The 16282-nt window shown below is 41.4% G+C and overlaps 1 protein-coding gene across 1 annotated transcript in view; it reads right to left on the bottom strand.

The window, feature by feature from the left end:
* Positions 1-16282, bottom strand: part of rnf43 (ring finger protein 43) — a 98018-nt gene that overhangs the window by 79238 nt on the left and 2498 nt on the right. The window lies entirely within an intron of this gene.

Below are 16282 nucleotides of genomic sequence, written 5' to 3'. Positions count from 1 at the left end.
ACCTGTGAAGATCAAATATGAAACATTTATTATACAAGGGGGACTTATCTAGCACTCCCTATCTGGCTGGCTATGTAATAGAGAGGCCTTGGACGTATCCACTTTCACTGCCCTGAAAGGCTGGAGAGGTGACCCGAAAGGAAATCATTATGCGAGAGCACAAAGACTGGGTAGGTGTGGAGGAAAAAACTCTCTCTTCCTTGCTCTCCATCGAACCTTCACCCTCGGTGCTGCCGCAGGCCACAAAATGTCTGCGCCTGCACTTAATCAGCAGGTTTGTGAAGTAAGCACCTTCTCAAATAGAGCAAAATGATGCTCTTTAGTGCAGCAATTTCATGGTCAGAAAGTGCTGAGTAACTACAAGACTTGTGCACACTCGAAGCACAGAGATGTCATTAATCCCTATTGGGGCCGGTGTGGTATTGCTCTGAAGTTCTCAGTGACTCTCAGCTATGAAGTGCCGCTGCCGTCATTTAACACCTGTTACAACTTTCACCCACACATTGGAGCCTGTTGAAGGGTCCTGTTATTAGCCATACTCACACTATGGCTCTGTGGCAATGGGGATCTGTCAGTTCGGGCAATGCACCACTGTGCCGCCTCTTAGTGTTAATGAGTATGTTAGCAAGCAAATCAGTTTAACTACGATGATGGACAACAGGTTCCAGTATGTGTGTTGAGTGTGTGATTGTAGCAAGTGAGGGTCAAAAAGAAACCCATCCTTAAAAAAAAGGCATTGACAACAGTACTGAGGATCCTCTAACTTGTTTGGACTCTTTCTCAGATTAAGAAATGACCATAAATCCAGTTTTAATCCTTAATCCCAACTGCCTTTATGGCTGGATATGGGCTGTATGGATGCAAAAAATGGGCAAACCTGTACGAAGCTCGCCCATGCATAATAGCAAGGTCGTAGACCACTCGCTGAACCTGCAGAGAAATAATGTTCATGCACTTTTTGTTTCTACAGGCAGTTCATTCCCAACACTTAAAAACTCTTTGCACATCCCTTGCTTGCAGCCTGAAAATCAGAGTATAGCTTGTGTGAACATTCTACAGCACTGAAGTATCACCTGTACACCCTGTGTGTCAAGCATTTGTGTATGGTCAGTAAAGAATCTTACTAATGACTGTAGTTTGGCATAAGGACACCATACAACAGTATCACGTGTACGTCACAAGTGTGTGCAAATTACATTTTTCTTAAAATACTTCAGGAAACACTTTTACCATTTTTTATGACGTTCCTTAAGGTGGTCGCACGAGCCTCAAGGGAACTGCAATACACACCCCTTTGAAGCTACGTTTAAAACACAGGCAATGTGCATTCGAGCAACTTCAAATGAAAAGTCTATGTAAACGCGTGTAAATGCGCATTTCAGGCTCATTTCAGGTTTTCGGGCTCTACGTACAAGAGGCACATCCACTGAACGCACGTTGAAAGTTGAACCAGGTAGAACGTTTGGTAGAACTTTGACCAATCAGGAATTCAGATTTGGTAGTGACATATGGATGGCTTCCCTTTTAATTGACGGAACTGCCAACCATTTGAAAATTGATCATGGAGGAGAAATTAATAATGTAGTTTGTGCCCGGCCAGAATTATATGACACCATGTCTTTCATTTATCAGGAAAGAGCTGTGGGAAAAAAAAGCCTGGAGCAAAATTTGCAAGATTTACAACGCTTTGACATTTTACTCCAAGCCTCTTCCAACTGTAGCTGGGGGACATACACTAGTAAACAGTAGAAAAAGAAAAAGAAGAAGAAGCCCATCCCTGTTTGTCCAGTGTGAACACCATGGGCTAAGTGTGCCTTCAAGAACCCGCGTTTAAAGCTTTCTTGATTGGGTTTCACATGCCTGGTGTGCTCATAGCCTAAGATGCAGCCCCTCATGTCTACAGCCCTCTACTGGCCTGAACAATCCAAAAACCTGTAGGTCAATCAATCACCATACGTGTTTATGTGACTAAGGTGTTACTGACTGAGAAAATGGTGCTCACATGGAGTGTACAGATGATATGCAAGAGCGCTTGGGATGCCTACATTAACTAGACTCTGATTGCCTAATTGTCTAATTTTTTAAAAATCTGGATTTTTTTTTTTTTAAATAAAGCTTGATTCACTTTTATGTTAAAAACTACCTGGATACAACTACTGTGGCTTCATAAACCTAGCTTTCCAATATCACGCCTGAACAAACATTATGTGTACCTTTCAAAAATATTATCAGTAAACAGAGATTTATAGGAAAGTACTTTACGTTACCAATTAGCAATTCTACTATTTGGGGGAATTAAGCATTTGAATTATTTATTTTATAGCTACTTTTTGTTATTTTATAACATTAGAAATACTATTTAAAATCCCACTTGGATAAAAATTGTGTTTTTGGTGTGTTTTTTTAACATTTTCCTGTGGCAAATCTCTGATGATGGAGGTTATAGATCAAGAAAAGAATGTTAAAATTGCATTTCCGACTATTTCTTTATCCAAATTGTGGGAATGAGGAGCAGACAAAAAATGCCTTTGGAACTGGCAGGCCAGAAGCTCCCTGCTACGCTCCATTCTGATGTTTCCACTTGTAGACGACTAGATCCATCTACGTCCTCGTTGTCCTGGATAGGTCCAATACTGGTCAGACACAACACAGAGGTAAATTTCTAATGAACTACTGCCATTCTGCAGAAAATATGTCCTATTAAACGACGCAGGTTTTTTTATTTTGGTTAAAAACGGCATAACCATGATTAAAAATACCACAGGGAACACTACAGTCTAGAATTTAAGTTTCAGTGCCACTAACATAAGTCTTATTGTGACTTCCTTGGGCCTAAAAAGTAGAATGACAAAGAAGGAACCATAAGCCCAAGAGTTAAATAAAAAGTTTTTTAAGATATCGCCCTACTTTGCTTTACTTTATAAAAAAAAAACGGGACTTCCTGATGGAGAACGAAAAAAATCTGCAAATGTTCAAAGTTTGAAGCGTTTTTTGTCGGTTGGGTTTAAGGCACGTCTTTATGATTTAAAAAAAGAAAAATCACATGAGTGTCAGTGAGAGGGAAAGGTGGTTTCTCCAGATGTACCTGCTCCAATTAACCAGGACAGGAATGTGTCATATCTCACAACACTGTGCAGCATTTCAGAGCCACACGCCCGCTTCAAAGAGCGTTCTGTTGACACGCCGTCTCCGGAGCCACAATCCAAAACTGAAAATACACTATTAAAGTGTTTATGTGAGCTGACGCAGCCAGCTCAGGCGAAACACAGCTGCCACCTGATCAAATGAGTGACATAAAACACTAAACACATTTGCAGACTTCTGTTGTGTGGAAAACACAACCAAAAGATCAACAGACATACAGTAGTGTCACAGACACACAGTCTCTGCACCATCTAAAATTAGAGCAACATTATACCCACCATCTATCAGCATCAACCAACAGGGGGCATCAAAATGCATTCAAGCATCTAAGTGGAGGTGACCACACTACGACATCTGGTTCACATGTGGTCACAAGTTCAAAACATCTGGAGCTTAATGATTTCCTTGTGACAAAAACGGCATAAAAATAAAAGGCTGAACTTCCATTTTGATGAGATATTATGTTGTGTGGCATGACTTTTATTTGTGGTGTGTTAACAGAACCACGTTAAAAAAAAATAGAAAATGCAGAGACAAAGCACAGCTTGTAGTTACTGAACGTGTCACCGGCCATGAAAGACCAGAACACAAAGATAAGCGCCACCATTTATTCCTGTTATATAATTATGACCCAGTTATCAACAAGCTCTGGTTTCTCATATTTCACACTCAACTTAGAATCCGTCTTCTTATCTTTAAATAAGTAATTTTGATTTTCTGGTTCTCACAAGGCTCACCAGAGACAGTTACATAAGAGCCCCAATACAGAAAGACTTTCTTGCAATCTATGTATCTGTTAAAGGGAAAATAAATCAAGTCTGAAATGTAACTTAAACGTAGATTGTTTTTCAGGGTGGTTTTCAGATTTTTAACTCAACAACGGGTTAAAACAAGTTTAATAGTGGGTAGTGTTGAAAGATCAATGTTGTCTTTTTACTGTTTTGGCAAAACCATGACTTTGTCAACGTCTGATAACATAAAAATGTTTTTCACATCTACATTGTCAGAGAGTGGACTAGTTCCTCATAATAAAGGTCTGTAATTAACTGAAATAATATTTTTCTACTCTACAGCTTAAAAACTGATCCTATGCCCGAATCCCCCCCCCCAAGCCCTAACTACTTAAACACTATATAGTGCTGTATAGGACTATGTAGTGCCCTGGATTTTAAAAGCAATTTCGCATATTTTGCTCCCTATCTTTTTAAACAGCGGGTATGACGTCACCGGTTTCACAAAGTTAAAATCGAATTGATATGAGTTATTTTGCGACGAGCATTTATGAGTCTACTGTCTTCTGAAGATAAAAACATTGATTGTTTTTTTAAAAAATACATTTAAATAATTTTTTTTGGTAAAAATTTTTAAACGCAATGCATTGTGGTCTATTGCCAATCTAGTGAGCATCAATGCACACTAGTATATCACAGAGACTTCTGGGAAATTTCTAGGGCACTTGATTCTGACAGCACTACAAACTGACAAACGCACTATATAGTGCACTATGCAGTGAGTAGTGTAGAAGATTCGGACACAACCTGAGTGTTGTGATAATGAGGGAGATAAATAAAGCTTCTAAAACGTTTACTTTAACAATCATTTGGAGAAATGCAGTGTTTAACATTCATATCTAGAGCTCGGCGATAAAACGTTAGTTAAATATATCGCAATATAACTTTTTCTCAATAGTGGAATGAGTCTATCGCAAAAGACCTTTATTTTGAAAGGTCTGAAATGAACACCCGCCAGTTTCCAGCATTACCTCCTCTATATCATCCAGCCCTATTCATATCTGAATTGTTTTGACGTTAGGTTAAGTGTATTTAGCCAAGATGAGATTTTCCAGAGACATGGAAAATCTCCCTTCAGCCTGTTTAAATGGAGTCTCCCTTGCTTTTACGCCTGTTTAAAGTCCGACTGCGGTTAAAATTGTATTTTTGTTTTTTTGTAACATGTTTTTGTATAATTTTTCTTGTGTATACAAAGAAAATGTAGCTTAAATTTGGATTTCTGAGTACAGTATTTCTTTATTCAAAACAGGAGCAGATGAAAAAAATGTTGTTTGAAAAAAAATCATATCTGTTACGTAGAAAATATAATGGGCAAGTCTCAAGCTCCCTGCTCTCCTCCATTCTGATGCATCCACTTATAGACAACTAGATCCTTGTGTGTCCTTGTCTTCCTCGTCTGAGCTGGATAGCTCCTATATTGCTATATTTTTGTTGGACTAGTAATGTTAGGTTACGGGTGCGAGAGGTTGTAAGCTAGCGGGAGAGACTGTAAACAGAGAGATCAGCAAGGACGGGTAAGGGCAGTTGGGGTTGTTTCATGCCAAGAGTCTTTGAAGCAAAGAAAAGAGGAGTATGAGGGAGACGGTAGACAGAGAGCGCTTAGATAGAGCTTCGTGCTGCGATAGGTCTACCAGCACAAAATGCAGCTGTTGCCTTTTTGGAAGGACTCCAGGGCTTGTAATGCAGGGCTCCTTTGATAATGACCCACAGTATGTGTAAGAGTGCTGGGCTGAAGCCAAGGTACACAGTCTTTTGGTAATAGTTAACTGTGTAGGCAAACAGTGCAAGTTGGGAGCATAGAGGTAGGTCAGAGAACTGCAGTGGATGGGTTTCTTCCCCCGCCTGCCTCCCCTTTGCTCCCGCCCTCCCTCTCACATAAGTCTGGCATTGCACTGCAACACTTGGCTCGGCTCCTGGCTCTTAGATCGGGACTTGAGCTTTATAAACATGAAGCTGAGTCACACAGGACACACTGAAGTGATGTCCACAGTGCAGCGTTTTCTTCATAAACACAGAAGGGTGTAAACAAACTTGTTGCTTCCAAAAACAAGATCATCTATGATATCAATTGAATACAATTTAAATTTTTAGAGCAGCGTTTTTTTTTTTTGTTTTCTTATTAAGTCATTATTAAAAAGTCAATGCAATAAGAAACTTTATATTCAAGATAGCAAAATAAACTGATAAAAATAACTACTTTTCTGGGACTAGTTAGTTAGCTAGTTTCTATTTGACGAACAAGCTAAAGTAGACAAACGGGATTTCAGATTTCTGGAGGAAAATCAGGGACCAGAAGGGTCTTTTTTCCTGTCCATACAATAAAAACCCAACGTAGTAATAAAGTGGTCCTAATGCTTTTGAATGATCCTTGAATATGATTGTGTGTTATCAACTGAAAGCAAACTAAAAGGAGTTACAAGTATTTCCTCACATCTCTGTGAAGGCTGCACATGGAAATGCTAGCATTATGTTAATATGTTAGCAATGGTGTAATTACACCACAGCAGCCGTTAAGCTCACTAAAGAGCTTCTAATTGAGTAGAAAGAGGGGAACAAATAACACAAACACAGGGTCAAAAGTTACAAATGTGAGAATTACATCAAACTGAGCTACACGCTTGACAAACATGTCTACATGTAGCAGACAAGAGTGTGAGGAAGCAAAAAGAAGCAGGTGAAACCTAAATGTCTTTACAAAGACTTTGAAGCACAAGAAAATGTAATATTTTGCTTTTTTTAGGGGATTGATGATATAAGAAAGTGAACAGAACGATAAATGCCAATTATTGAGTCAAGTGTTACAAAAACTATCAGCACACTTCCTCCTATGGCTTACTAAACTGTTTTATTAAAGTTACATTTAAGGGTAAAAATACTGTTTTGGTTCAGTTATGTGTGGGACTAAAATTGTGCCATTTGACAAACGAAATGTGTTATATCTGTCTCAGGCTGTGTCTTAAGTATCCTTCATGGCCAGATTTTGTCTGGTAGAAGAAGTGGGGCCACACTTTTGCGAGTATGCGTGTGTGTGTGCCTCTCTTTCAAGTCGCCGTGCCGCCTCAGACAGTCCAAGGACTCTGAAAGCGGTAGACATGTCATTACCCGATCCCCTGCCAACCTGCTGCTAATCTCAGAGTGAGCAGACCAAACAGCAAACCACACGCAACTCTGCTTTAGTCTTCAAGAGTGGCGCTCAGGGCTGCTGCGGTGTAATGCTGTGCTAACCTTAACCTAGAACCCAGAACAAAGCACGTCGCCATGCTCTACTTCACTCCCGCACTGCAATCTGGGGGTTTAAATAACAGACTTTGAGGCAACGAAGCCTGGGAGTTGGATTCACATACAGGCTATCTTAAAGAAGAGTACATATAGCTTTTTTCAGCTCTATATTGTCTTGAGAACTGTCAGGTACTGGTTTGAACAGTCTTGGAGCAGCTCCTACCAGGAAGGGATAATGAAAAATGATGACCGGTTCCCTCGATACAAACTGCCTTTTTTTGATCTGCTAAACCACACTAAACAAGAGCAACCTGTACAAAGTTTTTGTACAAGCTTAAAACTATAAGCTTAAAAGTAAACGCTTAAAACTGGAATCAATGCTTAGAGTCTGTATAAATGTATCTGCTTGTATCACATTCCTGCATTTTCCAGGTTGGAGATGATATTCGAACGTGTACCACATGGAGAATGCTGGCACGAAAAATAAAGGAAAAAATTACAGTATAGCAAAATAAGGATGCAACGATTCACTGATTGGTTCAAACCGGAAGGTTTGGATAACGTTTTTTTTAGTTAGATCTATGATTTGTGTAGCACAAAAAAAATAAAATTAAAAATCAGAAGAAAACCCGTTGAGTTGGCTTATGCTAAAACTGGTGTAATGAAATACAACAATAAATAATAAATCTTCCTTACACATCTGCTTGAAACTTTTACCGTAAACACACTGGTATGCAGTAAGGATCCAACGATTCACTCTTCCTCTCATTCAGTTCAATGGTGTAACATTGAGATTGCCTTTAAAACAAGAATTGTGGCATCTCTAGTATCCAACAGTTGTTTGTCCCTAATAAAGTAACTCTTAAGGGATGCTCAGTGATGGTCCATTAGTCCTAGAACAGGGGTGTCGACGAGCGCCATCATGCAACTTTTTTTCCATCTACCCGTGCCATTGCTGTCTCTCATTGGTAGAACACACAGATTCAGGTAATAAGCAGTAGGCAAGAGAAGGTTTTCTGAAAAACAAGAAGGACTGGAGGCTTGTCCTAATGCGTCCTCAACAGCAGGGTCTCAGTAACACTGGTTGGTTTTTCAAGGGTCTGTACCCTCAAAGGACTGTATCAGGATGAGGATCGGAGACAAAAACGTTCTTCTCCCCCACTTAAATATCCTTGATTCAAAGTTAAATTTAAGTTCAGCCACTTCAAAATGGGTGAAATAGTCACCGTTTGATTCTGAACCATTAATGTTGCCCCAGTCAACTCTCATGAGGGTCTAGAAAGGGCACTTTCTAATTCTTTGATTGAATATTTTGGTCTAAATATGACAGATCTATCAACAATGGCCAGAAAAATTATATTTTTCTTACTAGAGGCAGCTTTCATTACAGGATTTAAAAAAAGACACCACCAGTTTGGACCAAGGTTGGACAATGTCCTTGACACACAAAACATTCCCAAAGTAAAACCAGTTTGTCACAGCAAGTCCTAAATTGTTTTTGAGGTGTGTGCAAAGAATTTGTAAAACGTTTGTGTTACTTTCTGAATTGTAACTAAAAGAGAATACATTTTTTTCCATGAGATTTTAAAAGAACAAATCAGCCACAATTTAAAACCTTCACAATATAAGTTCTGGGTTTATATGAGATCAGGTTTGACCTTCGCAGCTTTTCATGTAGACATAACTGAAATAACACGGCCCCCTTACGAGGTAAGGTCGAGGTTATTCGCTGTCGCTGAAGCTAACATCACATGCTGTATAAGTAAGCACCACAGCCTGCTGTGATTCTTTTTTTAATTTTGTTTGAACTTAAACACATTAGACTTTTTGGAGTTTAGCAGAATAAACCCAAATTCCTTCAGGGAAACTGACTCCACCCACATTTAGATAACTTCCCAGACATTTTCCCCAACAGAAAGTTTCGGCCGTTTTCTTTGCAGCAAATGTTTTAGTCAGGCTGTTCTTTGCTCCCCTTCCTATCTACTAAATCTTTAACATTTTAATAGCAATGCCTTTTTATGTTTTTATTCTTGGCAAAAATAGTTTTAATCTGCACTTTTGCTTATCTTAATTCATGTCTTTATTTTTGCTAACTCTTGTGTCTGATTTTAAAAAATCTACTAAAAATATGTAAACTTACCAACATACAGTATCACTCTGAGCACTTTGGGTTTCATGTTTGAATGAATTGAACAGCAAAAAAAGAAGCAGAAGTAATTATGCATCAATAAAGACCTTAAAATACTTATCTGTCCTACCTTGAGGCAGAGCATTTGCAGGTTGACTGTAATTCTATCTGCTTGATATTCTCCTCTGTGTTTTCTCTCACAGCACTGCCACTGGTTTACGTGAAACCATTCAAGCGGCTTAAAAGAAGGTGACTTTTATTGTGAAGCAGCCGCAAGAAACACAATCACCTAGGTTGGCACCGCATGGCCCTCAAAATGTCTTTGTTTGGTGCCGCTGTGAACAGATATGCCAGTCGCTCACACGTCCACCTGACACCACTTATGCATGGACTAACAAAGCATGATGGGTGGTCTCGGGTACATTACGGTACTGCAAGGACACAATTAAAAGCAGCAAACTTTGATGAACCCACTTTTCTGCTCGTTGTTTATCACAGCACTAAATCATTGTTAATCATCGTATAATCTGCTCTGTGCTGCTAATTTAATGAATTACACTGGTGGTGAAAGCGATAGCATGAGGACCGCCATACTGAAGCATTTCTGAAAAACAGGAAAAGGGTCAAAAGCAGGACATGCTGTTTAAAAATGACCATGTGACTCGCAGAGACATAATGCATTTTTTGTAAGCGGCGTTATCTCCCCTTAATCTGAGGTTACAATGTGGCTCTTGTAGTCATGCAGCACTAAAAGATCTAAGTGACTTTGATCTAGCCTAATAGAGTTTGGTAAATGATCTCAGTGTGGGCGCTCGGCCTCCAGTGTGCCTGCTCACAAACACACATCCCGGACTCACAGGAGTCAAACACAAACGCACACAAAAACCGACGTCCTGCAGGTAAAGCCTCTTCCTCTCGTGGCTCGTCGAGTCAAGCGTTCAGGCAGAAAAGTAGAAAATGTGTTTCTGTCGTCTCTTTAAGGAAGATACTTTTGTGCTCCACGGATGCACATCTGCCATTCAAAAATAATCGGTTTTGAGCTGAGAAAACTTAAACGGCTTCAAAATTCACCAGAATCAAGCAGTTGCACTCATCTTTTAAAGACCCAGTCCAAAGAAAAGGATTTGAACATCTTCCTGTGGCATGTTTCTCATGATGGAGGACATCTATAGAGACAATTAATCTTAAAATTCCATTTCTGAGCATTGCTATATTCAAATTGTTGAACATCAGAAACAGTCAAAAAACGTTGTTGGATGAAAGCTTTTCAGTGTGACGAAGCTACAGCGGCAGGCCACAAGCTCCCCGCTCTATTCTGATGCGTCCACCTGCAGGTGGATCCATGGACGGCTTTGTTTTCCTCGTCTGAGCTGGAATCTGGGCATAAAACTCTACGGCTGGATAGCTCTATTATTGGATTTTTATGGCACCAGTGAGCTGGGGGTGGTGAGGGGCTGTAAGCTAGCGGGAGAGGGTGGATTAATCATAATTAAAAGACTACTGGGAATGCTTTTGAAGTAGATCAAAAGATGATCGGAGTGGGATTTTAATGCCTCTACATTTATATCTGTGTCTTTAGGACACACAGGGAGCTGGGGAGAGGGCGGTAGTTTGTCAAACCGCATTTATCTGTGGCATGGCGATGACTCTTTTCTTCCAAGCTCACAGCGAGCCCTGTGCTTCCTGCAGTTTGAGTGCACTCAGCCATTTTTGTCCTTGACACTGAAGCACGCGCGATGAACTTCAGCCTTTTTTTAAAGAACCGCCAAGAAGGGAGAGAGGGCTGAAGAAGGGAGCAGAGGAGGTGAGGAGAAAGAATTTAAAGCTGCGGTGCTGGGTCGGGAAGAACAAGAGATGCAGTGAAATGAAAAACTTTGCAGCCTGTGATGTTGGCCCCAGGAGAAGAGTCAGCTTTTGCCATTGCAGGCACAGGAAAAGTTATTAGAAGCTGACTTTGGGACTGAAATACCACAGTATAAATATTAGCAATAATGAACCTTTAACAAAGAGTGCACCTTCAATCCAATCTGGTATACGTGTATTTGTAAGAAAAATCAGTCTTTGAAGATAAAACGCTCAGAACGACGGCTATATAACATCCCAACGTGTTGCGTCTTGCAGCCCCATGCATGGCTGTACAGACACAATAACAGGAGTTTTATTTATAAAATATAATAATGATGAAACCTAAGGGCAGGTATGTAACTAGTCAGCCCAACCCTGTAATCACAGCCCTTCATGTAAGGGATGATACAAAACAGAAAGCACCGACGTTCCCAGGAGCAAAGCAGGAATTCTCCTTGCCATATGGAACGGCGGTCAGCCTCTGCCAAACGTGGTACTGATTCCTCAAGAGCGAACGGGCGACTGTTAACCGTACTCCCTGCGGATCGATTTCAACTGGAATGAGACGGGTGCTTTACATGACCTGAGCTGTCGGGGCCAAACCGGAAAGGTCGTTCGAGAAGGCTTTCTTTCTGGCTGAGAGCAGAAAAATGCGTTGAAATTCTGACCTTGAAAGCACCCCCGACCCGCCTGGCTCAGGTGCAGCGGCATGAAAGGAGGATAAATGTATGTTTGTGTGTACATTTATAGCCTTCAGTGAGTCACCGCTTTCCATTGTAATGGATGCACAGCAACGTATTGACACAAGCTAAAAGAGCTAAGTGCATTCACTCCTGCTGGTGGTTTCCCAAAGAGCCAGACAATCAAGCTGCTCACAGCAAACACAGAGACTTAGTGCTTTACCACCAATTTCCGCGTGTGTGCTATTCAGGTTTTTATAATGTTTTATCTAATGACAAAGCACTCAAACAAGCCTTCACTTTGTTGTGAACCTGTTTCATCTTCTGGGTGCTTTTAAATCTCAAAATTATTTTATTTTTTAATATAAAGTATGGGTGACAATGAAGACTACACCCTGCAAAAAGGAGATCGTTCCCGATTATCTGCATGGGGAAAGCCATGGAGGGGAGACAAGAATGCGTTGTGTAACCTTCAAGAATTCCAGACCTGGTCTAATGACTAAAAAAGAAGGGGGCCCAGCAGGATTAAGAGATCTGCCCTGCTTCCCCTACCTGCCTTTCACTTCTTTGCAGTGCCCTAAGATCCAGCCTGACGGCTATCTCTTGTGGAGGATGCTGAACAGGACAGCGTGAGCCCCTGCTTCCTGTGTTGCAGGCCTCAGCTTTGTCAGGAGAAACCATTAGTCTGCAGCCTGTCTCTCCGCCTGGACACACCTAGGGGCCCTTCAAGGCAACAAAACACTGTCGTTTTAGGAAAGTAACCACAGGCAGGCGGAGCAGGTGACCACATACTGTACAGAATAAAAACAACAAAAGGCGGCACTTAACCAGAAAAGGGTCAGTATTCTTTTCAACGTGCTTGAGGGGCTCCTCACATGGCATCCATACTGTCCCTGACTGCATGCCAGACATGAGCAACAAGAATGTGGTTCCTCAAAAAGATTTATCTGTTGGTCCAATACAGAGGATTTTAGTTTAAACTAGGCCTGCACATTATACCACAAATTTATCGTTATCGCAATATCCAGCTCTGCAATGGGTATATCGCAAAAGACTGCGAATATCGCAATAAATCGTAAACCCAAAATGTGTTAAAACAATCTTATGGCAGCTTGACGCTTTTAACGAATCAAATAAATCCCTTTATGCTTTGACCAATCAGATTAAACTGTTGCAATGAAATGGGAATGATGTTTTTGGCATTTTTCTATTTATTTATATACCGCAAATTATATCGTTATCGCAATATCGCAAGTTTTCCTCATATCGCGCAGCCCTAGTTTAAACCAAAAGTTACACACCGTTTGATGCTGATTTCATCTCATTTCCTAACATGACATCCTTTGTACAAAGTGCAGTGAAATTCAGAAAGAGTTGAGGCTGATGTTGACATCCTGGCTCTGAGGATCTGGAGGTACCGATGCTTCCAGAGGAGGGTTTGGTGTCATTCTCCCTACAAACATGTATGAAGCCGTGTAATAGGGCAGAGCCCGTTTCCTCAAAACGCCGCTGATGGGATCTGACCAGCTCATCCCCTGCAGCTGTGACTATAGAATGTGCAAAACATTTGTTTGGACGAAAATCTCCCATCTTTGAAACAAACTGTCATTTTTTGGCATGGATGGATGCTGCCATCACAAAAGGGGAAATGACATGACACTGACTGAGCCACCACAGAACCTGGCTTTTGGACTATCCACCCATCCATCTTCAGAGCCCGCTGATTCCCTTTCAGGGTCACAGAGGGGTTCCTGAACATGCCGCCAGTCTGCTGCAGGGCCACAAACTCACCTGCACACTTAGAGGCAATTTAGAGTCAACATTTAACCTATGAAGCATGTTTTTGGACTGTTGGAGGAAAACTGAGCACCAAGAGAAAAGCCCACACATACATGAAGAGAACACATAAAGGAAAAGTGGGGCCAGAGCACTTCTCACTACATCACCATGCAGCCCTACTTTTGGACTAATGATGGTGAATCCAAACCCACACTTCAAATACTTCAAAAAGCAATCTGGATTACAGAAAAAAAAAAATCACGAATTGGTTTCAGAAGAAGACAGTTTACACAGAAGCTCCATGTTGTGTCTGACGTTCACTATTTTAAAGGTTTTCTTTAAAAAGTTTTAAAGAAAGATGTCACGAGAACATGTTGAGAACACCAACAACACAATTTAAATCAGAGTGGGTCTTCTCTTAGAAAAAAAGGCAGAAAAACACATTTGAGACCCTCTAAAGTCTGTTAGGCTTAAAAAAATTAATATAAGTTCAAAAGCTATAGAAAACCCTTCAAAGTCCATCAGAAAGACTGTCTGATAAGAAAATGATAAGAAAAATGAAGAACTTATGACTTTTGAATGAAACTCCTCCAGCTTTCTGTCACTTTTTCTTTCCCCTTTCTCAACATGTGATGAGCAAATCGGAAAGCAGCCAGGAGCCCCGAGGAGCCTTGGACAGGCTGTTATCTCGTCCATGGAGATAGGAAGTATGGACAGGAAATCTAAAGGGAGGGGGAGGAGAGAGCCCATATGGGAAGTGCAGTGTAAACAATCTCAGCTTTTAATCATCCCAGCTCACGTTCGGAACTGGACCCACTTTGATGCTTTTCCCCAAGTGCCCCCTCCGCCCTCCCATCCTTGCTTCCCAAACGGCGGTGCTGAGGGCTGAAGGAGAAAGGGGGGGGGGGGGGGGGGGGGGGGGCAAGCAGACACCAGCCTGGGACGGAGAGAGAGGGGAGTCGGGAGGCCTTCCATACCTTTAGGGACATCATGGAGGGAGACGGAGGAATGTGAAGTGGTGCAGAGTTAACTGGCGTTCAGTAAATGGCCTTAATTACAGCTGATGTTCCTGAAGAGGCTCTCACAGGTCAATTAAAACCAAATACAAAGAGCCAAAACTACAACGCTGGGAGAAAAAAAAGGAAGTCAAGATGACTTTAAGTGGAAATAGGTGGAGCTTTAATCACAGTCTATTTAGGCTCTAATTGGACTCCGTGTCTGCAAAGAGGATAAGCTTCATCTCCTTCTCTCAACAGAGACCTGAAGAACATCCATCAACAATCCTCCATGGTTCAGCAAGTGTTTGGACTCCTCTGGCTGCTGAGCTCCGTGTTGGAAGAGACAGAGTCAAAATTCCTCTGCATTTCCTCTGTATTTGTCCAAACAGTGCTGGCCAGACCCCAGCCAGTGTTCCAAAGAACGCGTTCATTCAGAGGACAGGGCACACGTCCAGGGAGATCACCGTTTAATAGATCAGAGGGAGAGGAGGACCAAAGTCTCATGACCTGGATATGTTGAAGAAAACCGTGACCTCTGTCGCTCCCAGTTAGGTTTTGCTACTTGCTGACAGACCCACTCCCATCCCCTTTTGAACTATTTTACACGCGTTCCCAGTGGTTTTTCATTATAATTATGCCATTTTTAGAAAAGATAAAAAAACCTGCGTCGTTTTTTAGGACATAGTTTCTGCAGAGCGGCACTAGTTTATCAGAAAATCGCCTCTAAGATGTGGATGAGACAGTTGGCACAGACTGTTGACATCATACCTCTGTTTACACTCTCCCCAGCTAGCTTACAGCCCTTCCCATTCCCAAAATTATTTTACAGGTGCAACAAAAATGGTGAGAATATTGGAGATATCCAGTCGTACAGTTTAGATCCAGATTCCAGCTCAGACGAGGAAAACAAAGACGTGCATGGATCTATTTGTCTGAAACTGGATGCATCAGAATGAAGCAGAGCAGGAAGCTTTAGGTCCCACTCCAATCATCTCTTAGTCCAATGTAAAAAGCATTCCCAGTGGTGTTTGTTTCAAACCCCATTTTTTTCCTCTGCTCCAGATTTACCACGATTTGAATTAGGAAATGCTTTGAAATGCAACTTTAATTGTAATTTTGTTTTTATATGACCTCCATCGTGAGCAAAATGCTACGAGAACATTTTAAAAACCCCATTTTCATTGGAGTGGGTCCTGAACCTGATTGATACTAGTCTGGGTCGGAATCAAAACCGCACAGTCAGGAAACCCTGGCAGTTCCCATCTTTAATCTGCTTCATCCGCTAGAAGACGGGGACGTAAAGCTGAACCATAAAGCTGCCTTTAGCAGCAAAAAAGAAAGAAAAAAAACCTGTTTGAACAGGCCTGTGCTGCAACAAAGAGAATCCTGCAGCATAACACCGGGTTTGTGAGAACAGCCTTGGAAAAGGAGAGTTTGCCAAAAAAACTAGGCCCTCCTTGTCCAGGACCGAACCACAATCAGCGATCTGACTTGCAAGAAAACAGACGATAGCAGCCGTGCAGGAGGCAACAGAAAGAAGAAAAGAAGGAGGGATTGACACTGCCGCCGTGCTGACTGGGCCACAGATGGGAATATTATGCTGAACCTTCCTTCACACCTTTAGGGAAACAGCAGCCTGTCTTTGTCCTCCATTGGGCCCTAAGCCCCATCAATCTGCAAAACCGTGTGAGGATTTAA

The sequence above is a fragment of the Oryzias latipes genome, chromosome 14, assembly GCF_002234675.1.
Source record: "Oryzias latipes chromosome 14, ASM223467v1".
Taxonomy (NCBI): Eukaryota; Metazoa; Chordata; class Actinopteri; order Beloniformes; family Adrianichthyidae; genus Oryzias; species Oryzias latipes.
This window is presented reverse-complemented; position numbering and strand designations above follow the sequence as displayed.